General features: G+C 43.3%; 1 protein-coding gene and 1 long non-coding RNA gene across 6 annotated transcripts in view; one reads left to right on the top strand and one right to left on the bottom strand.

Annotated features, from left to right (window-relative positions):
• The window catches only part of TMEM135 (transmembrane protein 135), a 271,979-nt gene that overhangs the window by 256,199 nt on the left and 798 nt on the right, over positions 1-14,982 (bottom strand). For all 5 annotated transcript variants that reach the window (XM_031460511.2, XM_031460510.2, XM_031460513.2 and 2 more), the window contains exon 2: positions 11,665-11,803. The gene's annotated coding sequence lies outside the window, so the exon portion shown is untranslated. The remainder of the gene's footprint in view (positions 1-11,664; positions 11,804-14,982) is intronic.
• Positions 10,454-13,417, top strand: LOC135322687 (uncharacterized). The gene is made up of 3 exons (XR_010383447.1): positions 10,454-10,505; positions 10,711-10,928; positions 13,005-13,417. It is a non-coding gene; the product is annotated as an uncharacterized LOC135322687 (long non-coding RNA).

Here is a 14,982-nt window from a genome sequence, read left to right as displayed (position 1 = left end):
AGAAAGTTTTTTTTTAAATCAAATTCTTTCCCTGCTTCAAGCTACTCATCAGCAGTCCAGTGGGAAGCATTTTTGAAAGATGCATTAACTCCTTTAGGCCACTAGGGTGTCATTAGGTAAATCACTGCCTAGAAAATGACCTGCGAAATTACGTAAACTTCTAGTCCGTTGCACTAAATTGTAGTGTGGATGCCCTGTGAGTTCTCGTGACTCTCTAAAAAATTCTTTACACTATTTATTGTGAAGTACATAAGCACTATGTGCGTATGTTGTAATTTTAAATAACCCACCACAAATGAGAGATTCTGCCAGGTATCTTCTGAAACTCTGTCACAATGCCAGTGCCCTCAGCAGAAATCTTATCTATTATGACCAGGATGTATATTCTTCCTTACAAGCTCAAGGCAAACCTTACAACCTTTTGGGAGGTGGGGTACAACTCCGTGGTAGAGTGTATGCTTAGCATGCACAACGTCCTGGATTCAATCCCCAGTACCTCCATTAAAAAAAGGCAAACTTACAGCCTTTCAATCACATTAGTAGTAATATATCCTTGTTGAAACATCTCAGATGTCACAAAAGAAGTTACCAAATCATTCATCACAGTCTCCAAATTTAGGCTCTTGACTTGACACCTGTATCTCATGACTTTTAAGAGATCCTGAAAGTAACAAATACAAAGAGAAGACCTTATCAAGTCAGTGTCCCCTCAGCCTTTTCTTGTTTTACAGGAAGCAGACACTTGGACTCACCCACTCATTCATTCAACAAACATTCTTTGTGTTCCTGCTCAGGGTGAAGTATGAGTTAGGTGCTGAGGATACACCAGGTAAATACAAAATAACAAAAAACTCTGCCTTTAAAGAGTCCCAGAGCCTGAGGAGGGATTCAAGCCTCAAGTTCCATTTCTATTTCTGGTGGCTTGACCCGTCCTGAGCAACTAACTCTTGGAGGCTGGAAAAGTATTGCCCCTCCCTTCTCATTTAATCCTTCACCCCCTACGACAGTGAGGTAGAAATAGAGACAGACCAGGTGCAAATTCCCCTTCCCGCCTAGTGTTCATCATATTGTGACCTCTAGTCACCTCAGTTACCTTGTCCATAAAATAGGAGGCAATATTTATTGTCCACTTTGCAGGGTTGCTGCAATGATTAAGAATGATGTAAGTAAAGTACCTGGCACATAGCGATTATTTGATAGACAATGGTAGCTGTTCTAATAAGAAATGAAATGAGATACAGTAGTTGTCTAATAAGTAACCATAGCTATTACTATGGTAGCTTTTTGTCTTCAAGTCAAAACTCAAAAGGGCTGACCTATCACGGTGAGGGTTAATGGATGGGAAGGATTATTTTCCCTGGCTCCTTTCTCATCCTGTATCATGCAAACCTTGTTTGTGCAAACCTTTCTGTTCTGTCCTAAGGAGTTCAGGGGTGCCTGCTCTTCAGGTTGGCCAAGTTCTACCTGCTGAAGCTTCCTGTGCAGCCAGGGGTCAAGCAGTTGGCAAAGTCAAGCCAGCCAGCTGCTGTGAAGTGATACTTCTGAAGGAAATCCTGGATCGGTCCTGCAAGGGACTTGCAAACTGCAGCCTGGATTAACCCAGGCTGTTCACCAGCGCCTCAGCTGCTCATCCACTCTCTGCCGGGCAGCTGGGTGAGAACTCCAGGACCGCCACTCCCCACCGCCCCACATGGCCAGAAGGAGCAGTGAGGATTCCTGATCAGTACATGCTCTCTTTCCCAGAAAAGGGATTAAGCATGCTCTGACAAAGTTTACTCTCCCATCGTTCTTTCCTGGAGTGTTGACATGGGAAAGCAAAGGGACCTGAGAAGTCCACTCCCCCAACCCTCTAAAATCCCTTCAAGCTTCTCCATTCTGCCATCAAACACTGGACCTGAGCAAGCAATCTCCTGGCATCAAGTGTGTGTGTGCTCCAGGTAAAATGAGGAAAATCATGCCCACCTCAGAGGATTGTTACAAGAACTAAATGAGAGATCACCTGTGAAAGTAACTTACTAAACTGCCTGGCGCACGATAAGTACACAATACATGCTAGTTTTCCATTTTTCATAATAATTTTGTAAGGTGGTATTGCATAGTGTGCTGAAAACAAACCCATAAGTCTCTCTCAGAACCCGTTCACTATAGGTGATCAAAACCTGACTGGTGGGTGGGAGGGTACAGTTCAGTGGCAGAGTGTGTGCTTAGTATACAAGAGGTCCTGGGTTCAATCCCCAGTACCTCCATTAAATAAATAAATAAACAGATAACCTTAATCCCCCCCACAACAAAAACAAAACAACAATAAAAAACCTGACTTAAACTGGATTGGGGGAAAAAAGGAAAAGAATCCACTGCCTCGTGGAACTGCCAGGCATGGCTAGATCTAGAGGCTCCAATGAAGTTTTCAGGGCTCCGTTTCTTTCTTCACCCTTAGCTGGCTCTCCTTGGCTCTGATTCTTTGTGCTGTTGGTCTCATTCTCTCCTGCCACAGTCAGGATTTCTCCATGTGGAAAGCAAGAAAGCCATGAGACACAATCCAAAGGGACAAGGCACACACTCCCTCCCGGTGTCCACGTATTATTCAGTCTCACAGCAGGACTTTGGCCGTGTGTGGGTCACATGCCCATCTCTTAGACCAGGAGTCCACAAATCCACGAGCCAAATCCAGCCTGTCTCCTGCTTTTGGACAGTATGCAAGCTAAGAATAGTTTCGTCATTTTTAAATGGTTGAAAAAACAAACAAAAGGAGGATAATACTTTGTAACACCTGAAAATTATATGAAATTCAAATTTCAGTGTCCATAAATTTCAGTTTCATTGGACACACCACACCTATTCATTTATGGGTTGTGTTTTCTGCTATAATAGTAGAATCGAGTAGTGTGACAGAGACTTTACATCTCACAAAGCCTGAAATATCGCTCTCCGTTCTGTACAGAAAAATGTTGCTGACCCTGCCCCATACCAATCATGGTAAACAAGATAGGACACTCTAATTGGCCCGATCTGAGTCATGTGCCCCGCCCCCTGCTCCCCGATCCTTGCCCCGAGTAGCTTGGAGACAGGTAGGGTAGGGGGCCGGTTCTAGCAAAATCATGGGTGGTGGGATGGTTTCCCCAGTGAAGAGGAGCACTGGGGTAAAGAAAGAACAGCTATCCATCACAGTGTCAGATCAAAATTGAGTCTGAAAATCTTTTACTTAACTTCTTAGGACCTTGGTTTTTGCATCTAGATGTTGGCTAATACTCACTGAGCATTTATTTACTCTGCGCTAATAACTAGGTACTCCATGTACATCGTCTCACCGAGGAAACCAACGCTTAGAAAGGTTGTTGATTGCCTAGAGTTACACGGTGAAGCAGGGCCAGGGCCTGGATGAGAAGCCAGATCTGTCCAACTGGAGCACCTGGGCACGTAACCACTACACAACACTGCCTCCCACTCAAGAGGGTGAAAAGAGATAAGACACCAAATGGATTTAGCAGAGAGCCTGACAGATTGTGGGCACTCAGTGAAGGTTAATTTCTTTTCTTCCTCTTTCCTGACTTTTCCCATTCACATTATGGAGATCTAAATGAGCAAGGAATCTATATGTATGATTCAAGAGTCCTGTGGCCTCAGGCAGAAGACCTAAACATGCAATTCTCCAGTGAAGACATCCAATGGGCCAATAGGGATGTGAAAAAAGTGCTCAATATCACTAATTATCAGAGAAATGCAAATCAAAACTACAAAGAGGTATCACCTCACACCGGTCAGAATGGCCATCATTCAAAAGTCCACAAACGGTAAATGCTGGAGAGGGTGTGGAGAAAAGGGAACCCTCCTACACTGTTAGTTAGAATGTAGTTTGGTGCAGCCATTATGGAAAACAGTATGGAGATTCCTTAAAAAATTGAAAATTGATTTACCGTATGATCCAGCAATCCCTCTCCTGGGCATGTATCTGGAGGAAACTCTTTAATTCAAAAAGATACATGTACCCCAATATTCATAGCAGCACTATTTACAATAGCCAAGACATGGAAGCAACCTAAATGTCCACTGACAGATGATTGGATAAAGAAGATGTTTTACACACACACACACACACACACACACACACACACACAGGAATATTACTCAGCCATAAAAAATAAAATGCCATTTGCAGCACCGTGGATGGACTTGGAGACTGTCATACTAAGTAAGCCAACAAAAGAAAGACAAATAGCATATGATATCACTTATATGTGAAATCTAAAAAAAAGACACAAATGAACAGAAAGACTCACAGACATAGAAAACAAACTTACGGTTACCAGCAGGGAGAGGATGTGGAGAGGAATAAATTGAGGGTTTGGGATTTGCAGATAGTAACTACTATATATTACATAGATAAACAACAAGTTTATACTGTATAGCACAGGGAACTATATTCAGTATCTTGCTGTAACCTATAATGAAAACAAGTATGAAAAGGAATATCTGTATGTATATATATGACTGAAACGTTATGCTGTACAACAGAAATTGACACAACATTGTAACTGACTATACTTCAATTAAAAAAATAGATAAACAACAAGGTCCTACTGTATAGCACAGGGAACTATACTGAATACCTTGTAAGACCCTATAAAGAAAAAGAATATGAAAATGAATATATATATATATACAACTGAATCACTAGGCTGTACTCCAGAAACTAACACAACACTGTAAATTGACTATACTTCAATTTTAAAAAAGAGTCCTGCTGCCTCTTTTAAGTAAAAAAACAAACAAAACAAAACAAAACAAAAATTCCCTTTAATCAGCCTTGCTGTCAAAAAGGCAGAGCAAAAATAGTAAAAGTTCAGAGAAGGGCAATGAAAATAATTTGTGGCATGCATGGCAGAAGAGCATGGCATGAAAAGGAATTCCAAACCCTGGGATCATTTCATTTGCAAAGGAAAGCTCCCAGAGGCACAATGTTTACAGTATAATAAGCTGACGACAGGTATAGGAAAGGCTAATCAGGACCTGATATTTACTTTTCCCCCCAAATACAAGAACCAGACTGTTGAACGCATTGTATAATAGCCGTGTCACCTTCCACTTTGGAACACTATCAAAGTGAGATTTACCCTCCCTTCCTACGGACTGTGGTGCCAAACCACACCTCCAGGCCCGATCTGTACACAAGACACTGCACTCTACACGTACTATCCAGAATCTGGAGGTTTCTAGCTGGAAGATGTGTCAGGGCCAGGCAGCCCAGCCTCTTATGTTACAGATGAAGCTAAAGCCCAGTCCAGTGAAATGTCCAGATTTGCGCAGTGAGTTCATGGCACATCTAGATTTAACTCGGCCATGGGGTCAGAGAAACTGGATGGAGGTCCTGGCTAGACCTGAGTGACCTTTCTGAGACTCAGTACCCCCATTTTTAACATAGTTGAAGAATCACATAGTAAAAGTGGCCTCCTTCTCCTCAGTTCAGTGTATCTTGGGTTAATTCTCAGTTCAGTGCTTTTTTCCACTAAGTCATTCTGCTCCTTGGAATAGCCTGACAGAGGAAAAAAGTGCAATGCTGGATTGCTGGGGGGAAAAAAAAATTGGAAGATGCAGCACACCGCCCCCCACCCCACCTCTTTACTTCCCCTCACCAACAATAAAGAACAAACTTCAAAAGAAACAAATTTGAAAATGGTGAATGCTGGACTCAGAGACCTTTCCCGGAGTGGAGCCCTGTGGTCAGATACTGGCCAGGGCAATCCTTGAACAACTTGGTTGCCATCCAAGTCTGTTTTCAGTGGGGAATAAAGTTCATGTTTTGGAGGCAGTATCCTTGACTTTTTTATCCTGTTATTCAAATATTTCCTAATAATCTTCGGCATTTATACACTCAAGAGACCTTGAAGGAAAAGGATGCAGGACTCCAGTCTTTTTTCCTTCCTTTTGCTAATGAATAGATGTTTTCTTTCTGAATTCACTGGCCCTATCACCCCCTCTTTTTTTTCACATTCAAATAACCTTACAAGGAAGAGGTCAAATAGCAAATGGAAAATGTAAGTTACCAAATTTTGATTTGGATTTCATGCTATAAGTGCCTTTTTAACATGAAAAATCTAAGTAGAGAGGAATTGACATTTTAGCAAATATATACAAAACGCATAAATTAGTTGCAATAAGTGTGGGTGCTTCTGGTGCCACCTATTGGTCATACTATAAGATTAAACCATCTGTACTATTGTTGATCATGAAAATGAATATAAAATGGAATTTATGCTGTTACTGTCAGTTTTGTATTTCAGCAGGCTGGCTGAATGTTGAAATAGGGTAACTGTTGCTTGAACAGTATCTTTAATCACAGCTACTTAGAAGTGCAGGACAATTTTGCTACTGATTTTTGCCTTGGTTTATTCACCAGTTACATGTGTACAAAGGAATATTGACGCATCGTCTCTGGGAACACAGAGATTAATGAAGCAATACTCAGATTCAAATGATTTTTGTGTCTTGGGATTCAGAATTGGTGTTGGTGCCCTGCCCAGATCCCTTTTACCAGCCAGTGCACCCAGGCCGTTTCCCTGAGCTGCTGGGAAAGTTGGCTGATACAATTCAAAACTACTCCTTTCTCTGGAGTACTGCCCTTGGCTAAGAGGAGCCACCTTGAGCAAATGGGAACCACCTTGACCAGGAGGCTACGTGGACAGGCGCACAGACACGTGGCCTCTAAGGCCAGTGGCCAATAAGTGACTGTCATGGGGGTACAAAGGGCCAGCCCTCCTAACCTAACCCTGTGGTGCAGCTTTTGCCCCAGAGCTCCCCATGGGATCACACTGAAGCTAGACTCCAGCTGGAGCCAAATTCTTGTTTAGCCCTTTTCCCCTGCCCTATCCTGTTTCTCTGATTCTCCTTCTCCTTGAAAAAACTCAATAAATCACTTGAACAAGACTCATCTCAGGCTCTGCCTCTAAGGAACCTGACCTAAAGCTAGAACTACCCCATAGAAAAATGTATATTTGTAATGATAAAATCCATGAGATCAAAATAGCGTCTTGCGTCTGTGAATGTGGTTTTCCCAACGTGCTTGGGAAGCAATGCTGAACAAAGCAGCGCTTCTCCACAGGCAGCAAAGCCCAGCCTGAAGGACAGCAGCAGTATACCGCGCTGTGGAACCAAAGATCCGGGTGATGATATAAAATATATCCTTGTAATGGCATTATGCCTGAGTTTTCTGAGAAATGCATTCAGTTTCAAAATAGTACGTCCGTGCTGGCATTAGACCTAGTGCTCCCCGGGGCAATGAAAAATAACGCGGATCTGGAGGACTTGAGGCTTTACACATTTTTCTATCTGCTGGATGAGCCAGGCCTTTTTGGCTGGTGCCAAAAAAGAGCTTTGGGAAAAGGAAAAAACTCTGCCAGAGGACAATTTTGGAAATCTCAGAAGAACCGTTGCTTGATTTAATTGGGTTTTGGTTGTAGGTGTTCCAGCTGGTTCTCCAGAAGCAGCAGTGCCAAGTAAGAAGTAGGGAGCTCTGGAGCTGGTCAGGCCTGGGTTTGAATTCTCCAACTTATGAACTCAGTTTCCTCGTCTATAAAACGGGGACCATGATATTTATCTACCAAAGTTCTGAGGAGTTTAGATACAGTGTCAGTTCAGCACCTGGCGAATAAAGGGCAGCTATATTTCTAGACCCAACCTGTAGCATCTGCTGGTCATTCTAGCCTCTATCACTAATAAAGGTAACATGTTTAGCTTATTTATTTATTTATTCAACTTGTTTTGAACCAAGTGGGAAAAGGGATACTGTTTATTTAGGGCCTTACTGGGGACCCCCCAAAAGCTATTTTATTTATTTATTTTCATTAACTCTCAGATGACTAAGATCCTCACTTGGAGAAGACCAAGGGAAAGGTCTCATAAAATGGAGGGTCATCCTATATGGTTGAGTAGATTGTATACAGTGTCCAAAGGCACCCCACTGTGGGCAAGTGGGGCTAAAATCTAGCCTTCCTTCTGTCACCAAGCCGTGGACCCCTCAGGCAGTGTCCACTGAGAGGGGATAATTTACTAATTCTCACAGAAAATGGGCTAGAAGCAGCCCTGACATTGTTCATGCCCTTTGTTCAGGATTAAGGTCCCTCTTGTGGGCAGAAGGGACCATGAAGACCTCATAAAGAGAAGACCTAAGGGTCATGCTCTCCCACCTCCATGCCCTACCCTCACAGAGAAAGCCTGACAGTGACATTTTTGGCCACAGTCATTAGCTGGCAGGGGTCACCTCAAAATAGGGTGCCTCGTTCAGATGTTCCTCTATCAGTAACACACAAAGTCTGAAAAATTACTGATACCGTCGCTCGGTGTTCTTGATGGAGGATGCCTATTCCCAAGCCATACATCTGACCTTCTAGATTCTACACACGCTGAAGGTTAAATTAGAGAATAGCTGTTGAAATAATATTAATCACTCCCTCAGAGGCTTGCTGACCAAAAAGAAGGCTTTCTTGGTCAAGGATCCCCTTCATTCACGAAGTCTCCATGGGAGTCATGATGAAGACTTGAATGTTCTTTAGAGAGGCTCTTCCCCTTGGAAGCCCAGAGGTACTAACAGTCAAAGGTTTCCTTTCCCTTGATAACCTTATTCCATTCCACACCCCATTCCCCCAGCACAGACCCAAAATCATCTCTCACAGGGCCTCTCCTTCTCCCTCCCTCTCATGTTTATGGTCTGTGGTGTATAGAGGAACACATCCTCCAGCAGGCAGAGGCAACTAGGTGATGATTATCTAACCTTAAAACTCCTGTTTATCTTTTAGGATCACATCTAGCATTTTCTGCTGCTCTTCCTAGAGCCCTGGGTTACCTAAGCCCTTCCAAGCAACTTAATTCTGCCCTTGGTGGAAATTCTAACAGTCAGGGAATGTTCACATGATGGGTTATAAAGTCAATGATGCCTTCAATATATCATAGGCCTTAGATAACAGCAGTTAATATTTAGGCATCTTAACATAAGGCTTGCCAATCAAAGAACCAAACTGAGCTGTTCCATAACCAACGACTATACTATGAGGCATACATCTTGAGTTGTGTCGGTTCACTTTGCCCAGTTCCTAGGTAATTACTTCCAAGTGAGCATCAATGTCATTGAAGAACAAACTCATTGAAAGATATAGTCTAAGAAACATTCAACACCTGTGCTAGGAACTAGAGCTAAAGACAGAGTAAATGTGATCTAAGTGTTCAAGAAATTCACAGTCTAGTAAGAGAATGCCTATGGAAGCATTCTATGACAAAAGACTATACCGCTTAAGGGATTATCATTATTAAGAAGAAAGTCTTGCACTAAAATTTATGTGCTGAGAAGAGAACAAATGTTTACTAACCACCTTTAACTTTCCATAATAATCGCACTGGTTTGATTGCTGGATCAGTTATAGTGCCTTCAGGTGCAAGAAATAAGGAAGAAATCTAACTAAAAGTGGCTTAAACAGGAAGGAAAATGTATCATCTCACTTAAGGACCACTGGGGTTGATTAATTTAGCAATTAGGACTACTGCAGTGGATTAATTCAGTCATAGGAACTACTGTGATGGATTCATTCAGTAGCTCAATCATATCTCTAAGAACCCAGGTTCTTTCCATCTTCCTGCTCTCTCATTGTATGAGGGCTCTTCAGAAAAACAAAGCCAACAGAATGTGTGTGTGTGTGTGTATGTATGTATGTATGTATGTATATATATATGGCAAGGGAATATATATTAGGCAACAAATTGTGCATGGAGGTCTGCAGGGTGAATTGGCAAGCTAGAGACCCAGAAGAGCTGATGGTGTAGTCACAATCAGAAGTCTAGTAGTCACAATCAGAAGTCTAGCAGTCTCAAGACCCAGGAAAAGCTGATAGTTCAGTTCGAGACTGAAAGCAGGAAAACACCAAAGTTGCAGATCAAAGGCAGTAAGGCAGGAGGAATTCCTTTGTTTCAGGGGAGGATCAATCTTTTTTTCTTTCTATTTAGGCCTTCAACTGATTGGATGAGGCCCACCCACATTAGAAAGGGCCACCTGCTTTACTCAGTCTATTGATTTAAATGTTAAACTCATCCAAAAATATCCTCACAGAAACATCCAGAATAATGTTTAACCAAATATATGCACATGTGGTCCAGCCAAGTGGACACATAAAATTAACCACTTATTCATCTTTAGCATTTGGCCTGCACTCCTTTTGGTAGCCAAATGGCAGCAACAGTTCCAGTCATCACATCCTCACACAACATCCAAAAGCTTGAGGAAGAAGAGGCAGATCTTTTTCTGTATCCTTTCTAAAAGTTAGGAAAACCATCCCAGAGATGAGCCCTCCACACCTATTTCCCATTTGTACTTTGATCTCTTTGGTTAGAATTGTGTCATCCCTAAGCCAATCATTTGCAAGGGGAGAGATTTACTTCCATGCCCTAGAACTAGGAAAGAGCTCGTCTTCCTCTGAAGCACTTGCCAGTTTGTTGTACTATGTTGTTGTTAGAAAGGAAAAAAGGTTTGGATGTGACAAGTAAGGGTGGGGGGAGGCTACTGGCTAAACAACCTACAGTGTCTGCCATAATTTCTATTATCCCATTTTAAAGATGTGGACACTGAGGCTTGAGTTGATTGAGTTGATCAGCATCACATAGCTAGTCAACCGTCAAGTTAAAATTTCCAGTCAGATTTCTCTGGCTCTAATTTGTTTGCTCTGTTTGCAGGTCTGTCTGTGGACCCCTGGGACTTCACCATATCCAAGCCCCTTGACTGTCAGAAGCCCCCTGGAACTTCACTGTAGCATCACGCTTACCAAAAGACACAGAAAATTCACCTCTGGAATGAGGAGTGAAGAATTCTTGAATTTAAGTAAAACAATACAGGCAAGTTTTAACTCAATGCGATGACAAAGAAAAGCTAACAGAATCTTCCAAGCCCAATGGTAAGAACCTTCATATATGTATGTCTGACTCTCACAAAAGCCCTGGGATGATAAAGAAATTTTGTTATTGCTTTTGTTTTCCCTGTAGAGAGTTACTACGGTGGGGCTTAATTCTAAGAAGGAAACATAATTTTCTGATTTCCTTGCTGGAAGATAGTCATTTAGTCAACACCCTGTCCAGGGGGCTCAGTGTGTCCCCCCGTGTTCTAAGTGCCAAGGCTTCAGCACGATGTAGGAGGTACTGAACCATAAAGCCAGAAAGCCTTGGTTCTAGCCCCTCTCTGTGTCCAGCGAGCAGCATCACAGTGGACAGTCAATGGACATGTACTTTTTTCTCTGTATCCACATTTATCTGCAAATAGGATGATGAGGTAGACTCCTTGGTCTCTAAGGCATCTTCCAGTCCTGACATTCTTTGAGCCACTCCCATCACTCTGGCCTTGTGAGGATGCTGTAATTCAGACTTCAATAGCCAGGTGCCTCGGCTCGCCCCTCAGGGGAGGCTTAAACAGTCACAAAAGCAGAAATGAGGAAGTCGTTCAATACGGCATTTCTGAAACAGTGTATGGACAAGGAGGAAGGAGAAATGTGTTGGCTGAGGTAGAGGACTGACTGGCCGCTCTGAAGGGCAGGCAGGTGGGGCAAGTCTAGTTGTTCTCAACGCATGAGTGGTCATGTGCGGCAGTGTTATTGAGAATGAGAAAGGGCCTGGTTTGCAGAGCCATCTATGACCTACCTCCCTGCATATGCAGTCTGAAGCCTCTGGTCTGAGAAACGGGTCTGCTGCTGTTTGCCTGGAACCTGGTTCCTATAGCAATCCTGGCTTCTCCAGCAAGGCGATGGCAGGAAGACGGTGTGAGGCGGGGGGAAGAGTCCTGCAGGCAGGGTAAAGGATACCTAGTTTTAGCCCCGTCTCAGATAAGTCATCTCCCTCCAGTGGGTCTCAGATTCTTTGTCTGTTGAGTTCTGCAGCAGATGATCTGGGAGTTTCCCTTCCGGTTTCTGGTGGTCTGGCAAGATTAGTGTTCCCCTCCGCTTTACTCAGTACACGTGTTCTTGTTCTAGAACTAGTTAGGGTGCAGGGGAAGATGCAGCACCCAGACTATCTATAGTCTATACACCGATGGGTTGGGGTCATGGCTTCTCCCCACTCTTCTGCTGTCCCGTGGTAAATTCCCAACCATGATGAGGTTTTAGTCCCAGTGAATTTTCCCCTCAAAACACTGAACAGTGTAATAATGAACCACTTTCTTGCATTTTCTATCAAGACAGCTCTTTGTGAGTTTTAAATGTTCTGTCCAGATTCAAAGAAGCTGGTTTCTTCATGAGTGGTTGGAATAAGACTTTTCTTGGAAGCGGCTGAATATGGATTAGTTGGATTGTTTCACAGGAAATAAAAAGCAGGCTTCAGGGTGACTACTTCAGCACTTAATTGGGTTAGCAAAGAACTGCAAATGAGAGGTTTTCCTTAGGAGGGAAAGGATGTTTATGGGCTCCCCCTAGCCACCCCCTTAGGTGGTGGATTTTAACCTAAACGTTAGTCTTCAAATGCAGCCTTTAATTTAGGAACCATTACAAGAATCTATTAGAGCAGAAAATGTCAGGTTGAAAAATTAACACATCACAGGAGTTAATTAGAACTCAGCCTCTCATCAGATGCAAATGGAGAGCCCTCCAACTGCCCAACAGCTCGCTGGCTGAAGTCATGTTTGTTGCCGCTCCAAAGTGGCTGCCTCTTTATTACTCAGAGAGTGGATGGAGGAAGTTGCCCAGGCTCTCAGGCCAGAGTCACTAGGGAGCCATGGCCTGCACTCCAGGTTAATGGGAGGTCTATTCCCATGTCCCTGTCTTCTACCCCTAACATCTCCTAAATGCTCTACACGTCACACAGTGGATAGCCCTCTGCCTGCAACTCCCTTGGGGAAGTGTTTTCTGCAACAAAGACAAATATGCCATGCCTGTCACCAGGAGCAGATTGGTGACTGTGTAAACCACTCTGTGAGAGGGAGGCTGAGGGGCTCCAGGCCATTCAGATTTAGCTCTAAGTCATGGTCTTTGTTTTCTTTCCACATTCAGACTGAAATGTGATTCCCCTGGCTCTCTTTTTTGGAAAATACCTGCGATGAGTTCCATGCTGGGAAAGAAAAGCTGTTGACAGGCAAAGCTTCTGACGGGCAAGGGGCTTTTTCAAGTGTTCTCAAAGGAGACAGTCGCCTCAAGCAGGCTGAGGCAGGGCTGCCAGGGCTCTAGGAATAAGAGGTCCAGACCACAAAAGGGTCATCTTTAACTGTGGATTAGGCTGAGTGTCGAGCAACTTCCTCTGTGAGAGCAGTTAGCATGCTCACAGACTTTTGGGCCAGGCAGATATGCATGAGTCCTCTTCTGTCACTTACTGTGTGATCTCGGACACGTTGCTTAACCTCTCAGAACATCAGTGTTCTTAAGCAAAATAAATAAGATAATGCATATAAAGCATGTAATACAGTATCTGGCACAGAGTAAACGTTCTGTATGACTCACTCGTTATTGATTTGATAATAGTATTGATTGACCCAACACTAATGGGTTCCTGCTGTGTGCCAGGCCCTATGCAGAGAGCTCCTGCTCTTTGACCCCATGGAGTCCACTGTTTAATAAGCCAGGTACATACACATATCTTTAGCACAAAGCAAGCCCCACTCTCCTCCCTGCAAGTACCCTAGAAGTGCCAACTGCACATAGTTCCGCTTCGTCAAGTAGCTCAGAATTCGGCAGTGCATCTCCCTTTAAGCAGCCCTCCAAACTCATCTACCTCTACCTTCGATTTACCCACAATTCTCTCTGTGTGCACTTATCACATCGAGTTACAGTTGTCTGTTTATTCTTTGTCTCCCCCCATGAGTTGCTACAGGGTGAGAATCATCTATTCATTTGATTCATTCATCTAATCATTTATTCATCTCTGGAGGCCAATGGTCTCATGCATGCCTCAGCACAGGCATACAGAAGATTCAACCCTACTGCTAAGTATGTACATTTTCAGCTTGGAACTTTTCTGGGGAAATAACCCTAGCCCCCATCTTCAAAAGGCCTCTTTTGGCCCACTGTTTGATTGGTCTTTCTCTTCTAACAATCACTTTGGTTCTAGCCTCATTTTCTTCATTTCTTTAAGGAGCTAACACAGTCTCCTTCTCTGGAAGAGTATGATGATGGCTGGAGACAACACAGCTTCTATGTGCCCAACCAGTTCTAGGCACAGAGCCAAATACCCAAAAAACAAGTGATTCCATTCTTGCCTTCGGCCAGGTGGAGTTGGTAATATAAGAAAACTAAAAATACAGGACATAATATGAGCACCACATGAGTGGTACAGAGGTCCTTCCAACTTGTAGCCAGTCTCTGCCATGTGCCAGACTTGGCTGAAATGGAAGGATATAAATACACACAAAAATTGGTCCCTGTCACTAAACCCCTGGGAAAGAGTGGCAAGTGTTGGACAAAAAGATCTCAGTAAGAGAGTAGGAAGCCCCCCGTTTTTTTTAAAATGAAGTATAGTTGATTTGCAATATTGTGTTAGTTTCTATTGCACAGCATAGTGATTCAGTTTTATATATATTCTTTTTCATGAAAGATCTTTACCCAGATCCTCAGACCTGGGCTGCAGGAGATGTCTTTGGCACCAGGCTGGAAAGCAGGAGACTGCCCCACAACAATAACCAAGTTATTCGGCACTTACTGTGTACTAAATGATTTACAAACATTATCTTATTTAAACTCTTAGAACAACTGTGTGGGGTAGATATGAGCTTCCTTACTTTACAGCTGACCAATACGAGGCTCAGAGAGGCACAGCAGCTTGACCACAGTGCTGCAACTAGTAAATGATTTAGGAATCCACCTGTTGAGGGTTTCACTGGCCCGACTGGAAAGTGGAGAGGGTGGGCTAGCACAAAGCTCCGTCCAAGGAGAGGAGGGCGGGAGGAGGGCTAGGAATGAGAGGGGAAATTTGGGTCCAAACACCGGTCGCATGATCCCCAGGACCCTCGCAGACGCAGAATTAGTTAAAAAGAGATTC

This window comes from Camelus dromedarius, chromosome 12 (genome assembly GCF_036321535.1).
Source record: "Camelus dromedarius isolate mCamDro1 chromosome 12, mCamDro1.pat, whole genome shotgun sequence".
Classification (NCBI taxonomy): domain Eukaryota; kingdom Metazoa; phylum Chordata; class Mammalia; order Artiodactyla; family Camelidae; genus Camelus; species Camelus dromedarius.
Note: the sequence above shows the minus strand (reverse complement) of the source record. Positions and strands in the feature narration are given on the sequence as shown.